This window comes from Gymnoscopelus braueri (genome assembly GCF_963280865.1).
Source record: "Gymnoscopelus braueri genome assembly, chromosome: 2".
Lineage (NCBI taxonomy): Eukaryota > Metazoa > Chordata > Actinopteri > Myctophiformes > Myctophidae > Gymnoscopelus > Gymnoscopelus braueri.
This window is the reverse complement of record NC_137604.1, coordinates 4732830-4740329: the sequence shown is the minus strand read 5'-3', so window position 1 is coordinate 4740329 and position 7500 is coordinate 4732830. Positions and strand designations below refer to the sequence as shown.

Below are 7500 nucleotides of genomic sequence, written 5' to 3'. Positions count from 1 at the left end.
AAATTTCAGCCCTGGATAGCCTATACTTAGTAGGCCTACTTTTCCCACCATTGGCAGTGAGTGACACTGTAATATATGCCTATTGTTACTTTCCCCAAACAAGTAGTGAAAGTATTTAAGATTACCATAACAGTATAGAGTAATAATATTGGACTACAGCTATTCATCCAATCATTAAGTTACGATGAACGTGATTAGTTTTTGACCGAGATCTATATTAAGCTCCCACTCAGTCATGCGCAAAAAGAACAGTGGTGGAAAAAGTACTCAAATATTTTACTTAAGTAAAAGTATCAATACTGCAATATTGAAATACTCTGTTACAACTAAAAGTCCGGTATTCAAAAATTACTTGAGTAAAAGTACAAAGGTATTGGTATCAAAATGTACTTAAAGTACCAAAAGTAAAAGTACTACCATGTTTGAAAATATAGCAGATCTAGCCCACAACGCGTCGCGATGCAAGATCTGCTATTTTCAAATAGCCTATAGGTATAAAATAGGGCTAAAGTGGTTAATGTATGTTTTATAATGTAATAATTTATATCTGCAAAGTAACTAGTAACTAAAGTTGTCAAATAATTGTAGTGGAGTAAAAGCAAGTAACAATAATTGCCTCTGAGATGTAATGGAGTAGAAGTAAAAGTACTGGGGACCAATATACCAATAAATAATGAAACGTTATTATTGATTTATTTTAAACTAACCATAACTTTAAAAAAAAAAACACCTGAATTGATATAGTTCAACAAACGATGCAAAGCAGTCAGAACGGCGCCATGCTGAATGTTTTTAGCCAAACAATGAATACTTGCATTATATGTTGGTCATCAGTATACTTGCATTATACATTTTGGAATCTTTGAATCTTATGTTATGTTATACCAGTGATTTGATTGTTGATCAAATTCCTATATATTGACCTGTAAAAATATAGCCAACATCAGGCAATATGTCGGTGTATAGGCACGCAGAGGCCTACGATCCCATCCCACAGGTTTCTGTGTTTGTTGGTCAAATAAATACCTTTATTTACCTGTACAAAACAAACGTAAATATATCGTAGGCCTAATTTTTGAGAAACTGTCCTCCAAGCCAAAAAGCACTAAACCAACTCAATAGTAGGCCTATATCCGTCCGAACATAGGCTATAGCCTACTATTACAATGGAGGCGCATAGGACTAAGGACCTTTTTTAGCTTCTTGTTTTAGCACTGGCCTTACCTTATAGCGTTATGCCCTCATGTTTTAAATGACTTCAGTTATAGATCTTTTTAGTGATGGTGTGATGATTATTTAAGCAATTGCTTATTGTAGCACTTTGAGATTTTCACAAATGTAAAGTGCATTATAAATACAATCCAATATTATTATTATTATTATTATTATTATTATTGTTGTTATTACTACTACAATGGAGGCATTTAGCAGACGCTCTTATAGCGCGACCTATACAAGTGCGATCATAACGCAATAAGCAGAATGATCATGAACTCTCATGTATATTATCTTTACAATTCATTGTCTAATGTCTATATAAAAGAAATGACCATGATTGAGCACAATTATAGCCTACTTCTGATGTGTATTTATTGCATGATGACACCCAAATAAATGACTTTCTTTGGGCTGCCTATGTCCCGTTTGTCACCATATAGAATGACAGTACTTGGTGGCTGCAGTTCGGAACTGGCCCCTGTAAAAAAAAAAAAAAAGTCCAAGCCTATCACCAGACATGCCGATTATATGATGTTTTTGCATGATATTGCATATTAATATTGTTTGTCATTAAATGTTTCGATGAATTGAATACACAGGACCCCAATGAAAGCAAGCCATATGCTTTCTTGGGTTTAATCCTTTTAGCACTGTATACTACGTATTACACTGTACTTTCTGTGCTTTTTTTTGCAAACTGTTAATCAGTGGTGTACTGTAAAGTAGCTAAATACTACTTAAGTAGGCTACTGCACTTACACTTTTGTGGTATTTGTACTTTACTTGACTATACATTTCCAATACTTTTACTTCTACTCCACTACATCTCAGAGGCCAATATTGTACTTTTACTCCACTACAATTATTTGAAAACTTAGTTAGTTACTAGTTATTTGCAGATATAAATGATTATATTATAAAACACACATTAACCACTTTAGCCCTATTTTATACATTATACATAAGCTATTTGAAAATAGCCGTCACATCGCCACGCCTTGTGAGCTTGTAGATCTGCTATTTTCAAACATTTTTGTACTTTTACTTTTGGTACTTTAAGTATATTTTGATGCCAATACCTACTTTTACTCAAGTAACATTTTGAATACAGGCCTTTTATTAGTAACAGAGTATTTTTATATTGCGGTATTGCAAATATCGCCTACTTCTTCCACCACTGCTGTTAATAAAGTAATCAATCAATCAGCTGTCACAGTCACACGCACGACACAACAAACTCATCGTTAAACCCTTATAAGACAAACCGTAAAAGTCTATGTCACGTCAAAGCTGATGGCTCTAATAAAACACGAGTGTTTTGCTTTGGCTATAATAGCGAGGACGATAAGCCTAATTTATACTCGTATATAGTGATCTTCAACCTTAACAACCAGAGAAGTAGCCTATAATAAATTAAACTAATAGTCTAGCATTCCCCCCGCACATTGCGGACAGAAAAGCTAGGATGATTTGTCAGATAAATGATCGTGTCATCTCGCGGACATCAAAGTGTGGGAAACCGTTATTAGCTTATAATTTACAAGAGCTCCAGAATCCTCTCTAAGCCACTAAACCAAGCTAAATGTTGTCGTTAATTATTATTATTTTAAAAAAGATTTTCTACAGATTTCCACAAAACATTCACACGTTTGCATGAGCTGAAAGATAATTCAAAACGTTTTTTCAAAAAGAATTTCATGGAAAAAATAAAAAATATATATCAAAGAAATTCCCTGAATTAGAAAACAAATCATTAAGAAGTAGTGAAAATAGCAGATCTGCAAGCTTGCAACGTGGCACGAAGTCACTCTTTGTGAGCTTGTAAAATTGTTATTTTCACTGGTTTGGGTCCTGGCGCGGGAAAACATCTGATTTCTTTGGGAACCAGCACTCCGAAGAGGACACAAATGGAACCAAATGGACCCTGGAGGGTTCATTTGGTTCCATTCGTATCCTCTTCAGAGATAATTTGGGTGGATGACCCGCAGCAGCTTAACATAATGGTCCTAATGGTGAGGTCAGTGGAGAAGTTAAAGCCCTTATTAGAGCAGCAACTCGTCTTTAGGCTAATAGTCACTGCAGGGAGGATTATATGCCATGTCTCTCTCAGTAACACACACTGATTGATATCTGAGATCATTATTAAAGATATATACCATGTCCTTCTCAATAACACACACTGATTGATAACTCAGATCATTATTATAAGGAGATATACCATATATATCAGTGGTTCTCAAACTTTTTCATGTCAAGGACCCCCAAAATGGTATGTATTTGGCCGCGGACCCCCATCTCAAATATGTTGTCCCACCCAGGGACCCCCAGGAGCAAAGATTTGAGTTACAAATGTTCGCTTAAAAAAATGCATTCAAAGGTTTGCATAAATGTTCACGATTTTTCAAAAAAAATTGCATATCTGCAAGCTCATAGCTATATGAGCTTGCAGATCTGCTTTTTGAACAGCCAAAGTATAAAAGGTTAAAATTATTGTGACGCTATTAACACATTTCGCTGGGGACCCCCTGGAACCCGCCCCAAGGACCCCTGGCCTGGCTGGGGGTCCCCGGACCCCACTTTGAGAACAAAGATATATATATATGACCACCACCACCACGCACGCACGCACGCACTCAGAATAGGTGTAGATACATATACATAAATTCGCCAATAACGGTTATTGGCAAATAACGTGAGGTATAGACGCATGATATAAAATATAAAACTTATGTAGGTAGCTCTGTTGCTCATGTTGTGAACTTAATCCATTATTCATTCTTATGCATTATTGCTTGATTTGTTTCTCAATTTTTTTTAATTGTTCAAGCACTTTGTAACATTGTTTTTTTAAGTACTTGTATAGATAGATAGATATAGATATAGATATAGATATAGATATAGATATAGATATCACGCTCTTCACGTGATGTTTGCTTTGACATAATATTAGTGAGTGATTCATTTATATACATCACGTGTATAGAGACTAAACGGCTCCATGCCAGCAGTATATGCTATAAGGCCCTGCTGTGCATTGTATATCCTTCACTGTGTTTAACCACTGCTAAGTACACAGGGTTTAAGTCTTCAACATATACTTAGTAAACTAATACTTAGTTGACCGCTGGGTCGGCTCTGTACTGGTCAGCTCTCGTTTTGCCCCCCCCCCCCCCCCCTCTCTCTCTCTCTCTCTCTCTCTCTCTCTCTCTCTCTCTCTCTCTCTCTCTCTCTCTCTCTCTCTCTCTCTCTATCTCTCTCTCTCTCTCTCTCTCTACCCCAAAACTCTTCACCAAAAATGTCTTCGGCTATTTTCGCCGAATGTCAGCCCCGTTAAAACTGTTAAAAGTGTTCGTGTTAACTCTGAGAGTGAAATAGAACCAAATGGACCCGTACGGGTCCATTTGGTTCAATTTTTACACTCTTAGAGTTAACATTATGCTTAAATTAACATTTCACAGGGGTTCATCTCTCTAGATCAGGGGTCTTCAACGTTTTTCAGGTCACGGACCCCCCTAGAGAGAGATGAAGCTAGCCTTGCGTATCCAGACTATATCACTTTTTTTTTGCACTGCAGATTCGTCTGGTCCCAGGCTAAGATGAAGCAGGGACCCCCTCAATATTCTATACAATTGTGTTGCAGATTAAACTCTCTTTTACTTGGTCTGCTCTTTTTTCCTCTACACCAAACCTATTTAGCCTATAAAACAGCCGATCTACAAGCTCACAACGCCTTGTGCTGCAAGGCCTTGTGAGCTTGTAGATCTGCTATTTTAGGCTAATGTAAAAAAAAAAATCGTATCACGCAAAGATTTGGCAGCCCCCCTGTTGTAACTCTAAGGACCCCCCGTTGAAGACCCCTGCATGAATTGCTGTTTATTTGATTGTGTTGAAAGTCTATCAGAAAGCAATTTTCAGAATATGGCTGTTTGAATGAATTGTGTATAAGCCTTGTGTCAACGAGCCATACGCATATTGGTTTGTTGTTACATTGTTATAACGAAAATGAAATGACGCAACCTGATCATTATACCGTCTAATGACAGATTGTATTGATATTATTCATCTTCAAATAACCCAACAAGTATAACATTAAACCAAGACTCATTCGTACTCGTTAGTGTGTGTTGTGTTTGTGTTAAATTAAATGCTTAATTAACATAGAATAAATGAATGGATTGATGAATTCATCAACTAATTAGGCCTACTTGATTCATTGTTCAAATATTTTAAAGCTCATATTAGACTGTCATGTAGTTTAGTCGTCCCTGTCAATTTGATAATAATCCCTATCACCCGTCGGCGGGTGAGTAGCCTGCGTGCGTGTTCACTGTATATAATTAACAAAAGCATGTAAATAAAATAATTATAATAATAATACACAAATACAAAAACAGGTAAACCTATTATGCATATTTTCGGATTGAATTGCCTCATCGATGCCTATATGTTCTCAACATTATGTGTGTGTGTGTGTGTGTGTGTGTGTGTGTGTGTGTGTGTGTGTGTGTGTGTGTGTGTGTGTGTGTGTGTGTGTGTGTGTGTGTGTGTGTGTGTGTGTGTGTGTGTGTGTGTGTGTGTGTGTGTGTGTGTGTGTGTGTGTGTGTGCGTACTCCGTATTATACAAGGCCATATATCAGATCTACAAGCTCACAACGCCTGGCGATGCGACGCGTTGTGAGCTTGTAGATCTGATCCTTTCGGCGTGGCGCGGGTCACCGCCGTACGACAAAGTATATCTGAGCTATTTCAGGCTCCTCTAGGCTCCAAGGTCGTGACCCCTGTGACCTCGACACTGTGATTCCATTGAGAGAGTGCGAGTCAAGTGGCTCTCTGCTTTAAACACTGTTTATATATCAGCGCTTCCCAAAAGAGAAATCACATGTTTGCCCGGGACACACAGAGAATAGCAGATCTATAAGCTCACAAGGCCTTGCGAGATTTTTGTATTTATTGATGGAAATTATGAGATTATCTTCATTTTATTTAAGAAATACTTTAACGGGTGGGGGGGGGGGGTATATATTCTATAGGGGGGGGGTATATATTCTCGCGACCCATACAAATGTATACGTGACCCAAAGATGGCTCCCGACCCACATTGCAGCACGACGGCGGCGCTAGCCGATATATGGTTTGTATGAAAACGTTTGGCATATGACAATAAAGTAGCCTATAGGCCTACATGATATGATGTGACATGATTATACATGATTACATTAAAGGCTATTCTAATTAGATCTATATTATATTAATATGACGTGATTTCCTATTCAAATTGTATGGTAAATTATATGAATAATATTATACTATGACACAATATTAATATTATATTACATTATTTTGATATGATTTTAATATTATATAAGGCCTACATTGTAACATTATATTACATTGTTTTACATAATAAATTATATTTCATATTAATTTTCAGTGTTTGCGTAGAGATCAAAACCTATAGCCTGTATATATTGACAATTAAATGCACTTTTTTCGTCTCTCCAATTAACGGCGTTTGCGTTTGAACGCACGTACAATAGCGTACATTCATACCTGCGCACAGAGAGAGGTTTATAGTGGAATATTACTTTCTATGGTGTAGTAAATGATTGCATTACGAGTTATATGACTGTCCGTTAAAGCTGTTAAAAGTGTTAATGTTAACTCTGAGAGTGTACAAATGGAACCAAATGGACCCGTACGGGTCCATTTGTACACTCTCAGAGTTAACATTATGCTTAAATTAACATTTCACGGGGAGGGTAGACCCCAATATGAAAAGAGACTTCGGTTTTTTTTTTTTTTTTTTTTTAAATAAGTGCCGTGTCATATCGCAACATGAATAGTCACTCATACACTTGTATATCATAATAAGTGAACGTAAATTATAGTTTAATCAAACCACTTATCAAACCACTTTTAACGTTTGTTTTTAGCTGGGGACCCCCTTGAACGACCTCAAGTCCCCCTGGGAAGTCCCGAACCCCACTTTGAAAACAAGTGGGTCAAATCAGCGCAAAGTTAAAAACTGTAAAAAAACGACTTGTTTTATTACACCACGATCAAGATAACGTTTATAGAGCCAGACACCATCGACCATTCAGACTAGAGCTATTATACTTTTATTATTTCTCAATTATTGTATATATTGTGATTTATTTTATTTATGTTTCACTTTAAAGCAAACTTTGACTCAGAAAAGCAAGAAATTATTATTATTATTATTATTATTATACATATATTATTTCTCAATTATTGTATATATTATTGGGATAAATCTGCATG

General features: G+C 36.5%; 1 protein-coding gene across 1 annotated transcript in view; it reads right to left on the bottom strand.

The window, feature by feature from the left end:
• Positions 1-7500, bottom strand: part of hand2 (heart and neural crest derivatives expressed 2) — a 15049-nt gene that overhangs the window by 1277 nt on the left and 6272 nt on the right.